Consider the following 8,442-nt stretch of genomic DNA (forward strand, 5'->3'; position numbering starts at 1 on the left):
GAGTTTGAATCCATGTCAGCATAGTCACCTTTGTTACTGTGGTCCTAGCTCTTTGACCAGTTCCCCCATGAAGGTCTGGACTGTTTCTCCACCTTCTTCAAGAAGGTCATTCTGCTTCATTTGAACCCCGTTGGGAGATATCTTGCATCTATCTGACCTCAGGTAGTCAGTGGTCTCTTATTTCTTCCATTTTATAACATTTGCTCCAGTTGTTGATCTCTTCTCACCAAATTGTTACTTATTGTTGATTGGTTCATCTTGGTCCTGTTCAGGTGGACTATCTTGGTCCTGGTTTCCCTTGAGAGCTTGTTGGTCTCTGTGATGATAGACTCCAAGCTCTTCACCATCACCAAGACCAAAGAGCTGTCAAAGGACACCATGTGTACAATCTTGGTTCTGGTGTCTTCTGACAACTCTTTGGTCTTGATAATGGTAGACCCCAACCTCTCCATCATCGCAAAGACCAAAGAGCCATCAAAGGATGCCAGCTTTACTTTCTTGGTCTTAGTGTCATTTGACAGCTCTTTGGGCTTGGCGATGGTAGACCCTAGCCACTTCATCATCGCCAAGACCAAAGAGCTGTCAAGGGGTACCAGGTGCACCATCTTGGTCTTTGTGTCCTTTGCCAGCTCTTTGGTCTTGGCGATGGTGGAGAAGTTGGGGTTTGACTGTTAAAGAATGTGGATAGTCATCTGTTGTCATTACAAGCTCAAACAGGTGCCATTAACACAGGTAAAGAATGGAGAGTAAAACAGCTTCTTAACGAATAAATCTGTCCAGGACAAAATTAATGCTTGTTTGTAGGAGCTAAACACTCATTTTCTACACATATCTATTTTTAAATCATTTAACATGATTTCCTGAATCCATTTTTTATATTCTATCTCTCACAGTTGAAGTGTATCTATGATGAACATTGCATACGTCTCTCGTCTTTTGGCTGAAAAAAATTGCAGAATTGGTGAATGCCAAATACTTTTTTGACCCACTGTGTACTTTTTAGACACAAATATGCTATACAGTTTATTATATTTTTTCCATATCCCTTCGGTCTTTTATGTCTTTAAATGAATATCTCCCTTTTCAAATATTTCCATTGTTTTTTTTTTCTTCATTCCTCTTTAATTTAAACAATTATCCAACACAGGAACCACTCAGGACTTGATTATTGCAGTGGAGACTGAGTGCAGCAGCAGTCATGGGTTCTGGCAGTGGTTCCAGTCATGCTATAATTGCTGTGGAGGAGAGGCTTGTTGGTGTTGGATGAGATGGATAAGTGGCTGACCTAGACTTTGAGCTAGAATTCCTCGGTGTGTCACAATATGAAAGAGGCTTAAGAAGAGCAGGAGAACAATCAATGTTCTTACTGTTGCAGCGCTGTAATCTCACTGCTGTCTTTTCACTGCTCTTCTTTTTTAGCAGAATAAATGCATCCATTTAGGTATATGCAATTTTCCTTGGAATTCAAAGATGTTTTTGCTTTGAACTGGAAATTATTGCTAGAGTAACATGTTAATATGGTAAATACTGATTAATTATGACAACCGCAGTTTGCATCTCATTAATAATTTGCTGTCTCAATTTTTATCCATCTTGTTCTGTCTCGCTCATAAAACACATAGCCTGGCCTTTAGCTACTGTACCCAGGTGCATTTTGTGTCTAGGTCTTGTTACGGCCCTGGTGTATCCGGCACTCTTTGTGTATGGTTTGTGTGCTTGAGTTTGAGTTTTGGTGAATGAGTTGGTGTGCTTGTGAGTTTTCTTTTCTGTAGGTGTCTTGGCTGAAAGCTGCAGCTCTGCAGAGTGTGGACCCGCCCATCTCCACCTGGACCTCATCACGCAATCAGCTGAGGACCAGTGACTGCAGATCCACACCTGCATAAAAGAGCTGACTTCCCATCAAACAGCGGCAGCTTTTGTAACACCCTTTCTGGTGGTCAGCTTGCCCATGGTGAAACTCCAACTAAGTTCCTGTCCTTTCTATTGTGGACTCTGGTGGTGGAGCTTATGGTTGAGAGCTTGTGTCAAAAACTGGTGAAAGTTTGTGTGTGTGTAAGCATATTTTATAGACCTGGTGAATCTGTCTCTGACTCTCATGTGGAGAGAATTTATGTTCCTGTTTTGTATTTAACCCTTGTTTTCTTTTGACGAAATTCTATTTATGTTAAAGTTTGCAGCTAACAGCAAATTAAAAGCTGCACACCTCTACAGTGCTCCAGTCTGGGTTTCTTATTTTTTTATGTTACACCTTTTCTCCCTTCCCCTCGGTTGGGATCGTAACATAAGTGGGGGCTCGTCCGGGATACTTAGACCCAATCCCCCCAGACTTGGAGATTGTAAACCCATCTGTGTGTGCCTGCTTTCTATTGTTAGCTTTGCTGCAACTTTTAAGTGCTGCACTGCTCTTACCTGAAAGTCGGATGGCTACTGGCTTTAGCCTGGAGGACTTCATTGCTAGTCCATCCATTAAACAAGTATGTATGTGCCGCAAAAGCGATCTCATGCAGATAGCAACCCACTTCAAAATTGAATATCCAAAACAGTTGGTTAAAAGTGAATTAAAAGACTTAATAGTGTCTAGGCTGGTGGAACGTCGGATACTCTGTGTTACAGATGCTGCAGACTCAGCTGTACCAGAGGCAGGAGCCTCAGCTGAGGGTGAAAGCAAACCTGTTGGGCTACTCCCAGTGCCTCATGCCTCCCCTGGTGATACCTTTAAGGCGAAAGGTGAGCAAATGAAAACCCCTTTTAGCCTTCCCAGGTACAACCCACACTCCTCATCGAGTGAGAGCCGGGATGAAGTACGGCTGAAAGTCCGTCTCGCCCGCCTGCAGTTTGAAGCCCAGGAAAAGGCGCAAGCCAGACAAGCCCAGATGGAGCTCAGACGTCTGGAAATCGAGGCAAACACTGCTGTGAGGATCAGACAGCTGGAGCTGGAGTCGCAGGCTCGGCTACCGGCATCCTCAGAACATGCAGCCCCTCCTTCCACCAGTCCACCCACTGGTTTGTTTGACATAACCAAAGTCATCACCATACTTCCTGCTTTCCGTGAGTCTGAAGTGGACTCTTATTTTGCACTGTTTGAGCGTATTGCGGGCACGTTAAATTGGCCACGTGATGTTTGGCCCCTTTTGTTGCACTGTAAAATGATCGGGAAAGCCCAAGAGGTTGTAGCCTCGCTCCCTCTTGAGGACAGTTTGAATTACGATAAAGTAAAAACAACCGTCTTAAGGGCTTATGAACTGGTGCCAGAAGCCTACCGACAGAAATTCAGACGTCAGAAAAAGACTGCTTCTCAGACACATGTTGAATTTGCTCGTGAAAAGAGCGTCCTCTTTGATAAATGGTGTGGAGCATGTAAAGTTAGCAGTTTTGAGTCTCTCCGTGAATTGATGTTGTTGGAGGAATTCAAAAGAAGTTTGCCGGATAGACTGGTGGTTTATCTGAATGAACACAAGGTCAGCACCTTGAGTGCAGCAGCGGTGCTGGCAGATGAGTATGTGCTAACCCATACAACCTCCTTCCCTGTTACAGACAACCAACCCAGAGCAATAGCTGTAACACGGCCTGCTCCTGACAAACCTGCCAAACAAAATGGGGATAGAGAATGCTTTTACTGCCACCAAACTGGACATGTCATCGCCAACTGTGACCTCCTGAAAGGACAACGGGAAAACACCCAACAAAGTCCAGCTAGTCCAAAGGGGGTCGGTGTAATCCTGAAAGCGGCTAAAGGTACAAATAATCCTGACCCCTGCTTTAACCCTTTCGTTTTTAAAGGTTGTGTCTCGCTGAGCGGCGAAGACAAAGATGAACAAAACGTACGCATCTTAAGGGACACAGGTGGGTCCCAAACAGTTATTCTTGCGAGCGCCTTGAACTTTACTGAAAGCTCATCTTGTGGTTACAACTCAGATCTTTATGGTATTGGTATGTTGAACAATACCCTCCCTGTGCATCGCGTGCACCTAAAATCTGAGTTGATCTCTGGCACATTTCCCATGGCAGTTTGTCCCCACTTACCTGTTAAAGGGGTAGCGGTCCTGCTGGGAAATGACGTGGCTGGCGCTAAAGTCATGCCACGTCTTGAGGCGCATAAGAGAAGCAAGAAACGTAAACCCAGGCGAAGTAACTCTGTACAAAAGCTGTATCCAGCCTGTGCCAAAGAGCGCAAGTCTTTATCTGTTAAGTCGTGCTGTGCCAATGCCCTTGCTAAAAAGTGCTTGTCACACTCATCCACCCAGACGTACATTACGCATGCGTCTATGGCTTTGAAGCCTGAGCTTAAACCTCGGTCTCAAAACCTGCACCCTTGGTGGCCCAAATCCATTGTAAATGGAAAACCAGTTGGTTGACGCCCTGTCCAGACATCCAATTGAATGACGTGAGTACCCAAACCTACACAATTTGGTTTTTGGTTGGTTTGCAAAACATTTCTTTAAATTTTGCAGTCTTATGGGGGGGAGTGTTACGGCCCTGGTGTATCCGGCACTCTTTGTGTATGGTTTGTGTGCTTGAGTTTGAGTTTTGGTGAATGAGTTGGTGTGCTTGTGAGTTTTCTTTTCTGTAGGTGTCTTGGCTGAAAGCTGCAGCTCTGCAGAGTGTGGACCCGCCCATCTCCACCTGGACCTCATCACGCAATCAGCTGAGGACCAGTGACTGCAGATCCACACCTGCATAAAAGAGCTGACTTCCCATCAAACAGCGGCAGCTTTTGTAACACCCTTTCTGGTGGTCAGCTTGCCCATGGTGAAACTCCAACTAAGTTCCTGTCCTTTCTATTGTGGACTCTGGTGGTGGAGCTTATGGTTGAGAGCTTGTGTCAAAAACTGGTGAAAGTTTGTGTGTGTGTAAGCATATTTTATAGACCTGGTGAATCTGTCTCTGACTCTCATGTGGAGAGAATTTATGTTCCTGTTTTGTATTTAACCCTTGTTTTCTTTTGACGAAATTCTATTTATGTTAAAGTTTGCAGCTAACAGCAAATTAAAAGCTGCACACCTCTACAGTGCTCCAGTCTGGGTTTCTTATTTTTTTATGTTACACCTTTTCTCCCTTCCCCTCGGTTGGGATCGTAACAGTCTGTACTGCACTTCTTGTTTACTTGGATCCAATTCGACACCTGTCAGCGTCCTTGACAGGTGATGCACCCTCAAGCAAGGAAATCTGGGCATTCCAACAAATACAGTTAAGATTAGCACCAAAGATAGAACGTTATTGTTCATTCAGATAGAGGTCCTTGTTGCTTATACCAGTTACATTTTTGTAAAGTCGGTGTGAGCAGCACACCATGTGAAAATGGAGAGATGATTGGCTGCATCTGGGTCCCCCTTGGGTAATTTGAGTCTATTTGCAGATCCCCTATGTATGTCTCAGCGCATTCAAAGACATGGCTGGAGCACTCATCACACACGCTTGCAATAGAGTTTTTTTAAAGAAATATTGTCAATAAATATAATTAATTAATAGTGTCTGTTTCTACATTTTTTCTAAATAAACTGCTTTTTTTGCTTAGAAGAGGAAAAATCTGTGGCCCACATTTGTACTCTAATTAAAGTCCCACATGACTGATGATCAACACACAAAAAAGTAGCAGCACAATTTTTTTTTAATGACCAGGATATCAGACTTTGGCTTAAACCAATAACTTATTCAATAAATAAATACAATTTAACCCAAGAATGATTATAAGCAATACAAAAGGTCTTAATTTATATTTTTTCACGGACCATTGTTGCAGGATGCAGCCTGTTTCAAAACTCTATCATAAACTTTTAGTAGGATTAACTAGATAATATTTTAGGCCATTGAAATTTTACTTTAAGAGCAAAAATAATATATTTATTATTTGTGATGAGATAAAATAACATTTTGATCCATCCTCAATAAACCCATTTGTTGACTAAAATGAATGTAAAATGGATTTCAGCTTCAGTTTTTTAACTTTAAAATGGTTGTTACAGCTGCATTTTCAACAACTTTATGTGACTTCCTTTGTTCTTACTCCAACTTACGCCAACTGAGAACACTTATCAGTAGAGGCGTAGGGAAAATCGATTTGGCGATATATCGCAATATTCTGTTTGAGGATACTTCGGTCAATTAAAGATGCTGTCAAGATGATATTTAATTAATTATTTATTTATAAACATCCTTCGTTTTTGTTTTCAGTCCAAACCCCCGGCCACTAGTTGGCAGCACAGCACACAGAGTCTCTTTGAGCAGCTCTACACTGCAATCAAAACAAGATCTTGTTGAACCAGCTTGTGTCAAATGTTCAGTCATTAAATAAAAATAATTTTACCATTTTATTACAATGAAAAAAGTGTTAATATTAAGGTTGAGTTTTTTTCTGTCATACTCTTAAAAAAAATAAAAATTACAGTCTTGTGATGCATATTGTGATATGTATCGTATCGTGAGACACGCATCAGAATACGTTTCGTACCGCCCAGTTCTTGTCAATACACATCAATAGTTATCATTTCATAGTGTGCACAGGTCATGAAGCAGTCAGAGGATCACATGAAGTGTACAATATGTTTAAGACGTATGAAGATTATGTCATTTTTCTATATTAAAAATGTAACGTTTTCATTGGGCTGATTTTCATTGAGTGAAATGAAATCACTAAAAACTATGACAGGGTACACAGATGTCCTTTAGATTTTCTTTTGGTTATTTCAAACTGCATCTTTGTATTTTCCAACTGTGCAGTCAGATGTAATGGCAACTCTACACGAAAGCCTGTAGGCAAGCCTCAGATCATTATCCAAAACAGATCCCAAACCAAAGGGATGAAGTGCACATGAGAGACTTCATTTCACATGTCCAGATCAATTTGATTTCCTGTGGTGAAAATATTATCCAATCAGATGCAACGATTCCTTCATTCCTAGGACAGAGCCCTTAAGGCAGGGGTGGGGGTAGTGGGGTTTTTAAGAAGGAGGGGGCAGGAGAGATGTAGTAAAATTAGCCAGGCTGTCAGGGCAGTTTGCAGTTGGCTTTATAGGACATGTCGCCAGTGAAGCAGACTCAGAAAACCCTTCTGAACTCATGCCTGCAGTAGGACTCAGGCTTGCACGCCTTTCACCCTGGCTTGTTAGATGAAAAACCGCTGCAGCTCCTCGTGGACCTGGAAAAAGATGGCATTCAGACAGCCAAGGATCATCACTCAAAGTGACCTGCTGTTTGCATGTCTCTGTAAGTGTGTGGGTATGAACTTGTGAAAGCAACATGCATGAATGATGCTTTAGTCTGTTTCTGGTTGTCACAGATTGTACAGTTTTAGTGAGTCATGTTTCCACTTGGAAAGTAATGTGATTTTACATTGTGGGTCTGCTGCTTCTGACCAATTTCTGCAACATATGCGAGGAAGCGGGGCTGCACGGTGGCGCAGGTGGTTAGCGCTCTCGCCTCACAGCGAGAAGGCCCCGGTTCGAATCCCGGCTGGGACCTTTCTGTGTGGAGTTTGCATGTTCTCCCCGTGCATGCGTGGGTTTTCACCGGGGACTCCGGCTTCCTCCCACCGTCCAAAAACATGCTTTATAGGTTAATTGGTGACTCTACATTGCCCCTAGGTGTGAATGTGAGAGTGAATGGGTGTGTGATTGAGGCCCTGCGACAGACTGGCGACCTGTCCAGGGTGTACCCCGCCTTCGCCCTTCAGTAGCCGGGATAGGCTCCGGCACCCCCGCGACCCCGAAAGGGACACAGCGGTCAAGAAAATGGATGGATGGATGCGAGGAAGCAACTGGACCGCCACTAGAAAAAAAAACTCTTCAAAATACAACATTATCAAAAATACAAACAAGGAGACTCAATATTAGATACAAAAAGAGCACCAAAAATGATTTTTTCAATCAATTTAAAATTGGTGATTATGACTATTAACATCGTTGCTGTCATTATCACCATCAACAGCAATATCAAGGGAAAAAAAATCATGTAATCTGATGAAAATGCCACTGGGGTCTCCATAGCAACCAGGAACTGATTACAGCAGGAACCTCCCCCATTGCCTTTTATCATCATCTCAGATCTCTTTTTGATCATTATAATTATTAAGAAAGAACGTTAAGAGTTGCATTAAATTTCATACAAACATACTAATCCATAGCCATGAAGGAAGCATTATTTCAATGGACCCATGAAATAAATAAATAAATGCAAAGGTTTTCTAACGTAATAAAAAAAAATGCGACAAAAAATCATTTTATTTCTGCCATATCTAACAATTACAACAAAGGTTTTCAAATTTAGTAAAATAAATTCAAATAAACTAATAACAAATGCAAAGGTTTTTCTGACGTCATAAAAAAACCCGAAAAAATTCCTTTATTTCTGCTATATCTGACAATTACAATTAAGGTTTTCTAACTTAATAAAACAAAAAATGAAATGAAACAAATGCAAAAGTTTTTCTAGTGCAATTAAATAAAA

This window comes from Oryzias melastigma, linkage group LG5 (genome assembly GCF_002922805.2).
Source record: "Oryzias melastigma strain HK-1 linkage group LG5, ASM292280v2, whole genome shotgun sequence".
In the NCBI taxonomy this organism is placed as follows: domain Eukaryota; kingdom Metazoa; phylum Chordata; class Actinopteri; order Beloniformes; family Adrianichthyidae; genus Oryzias; species Oryzias melastigma.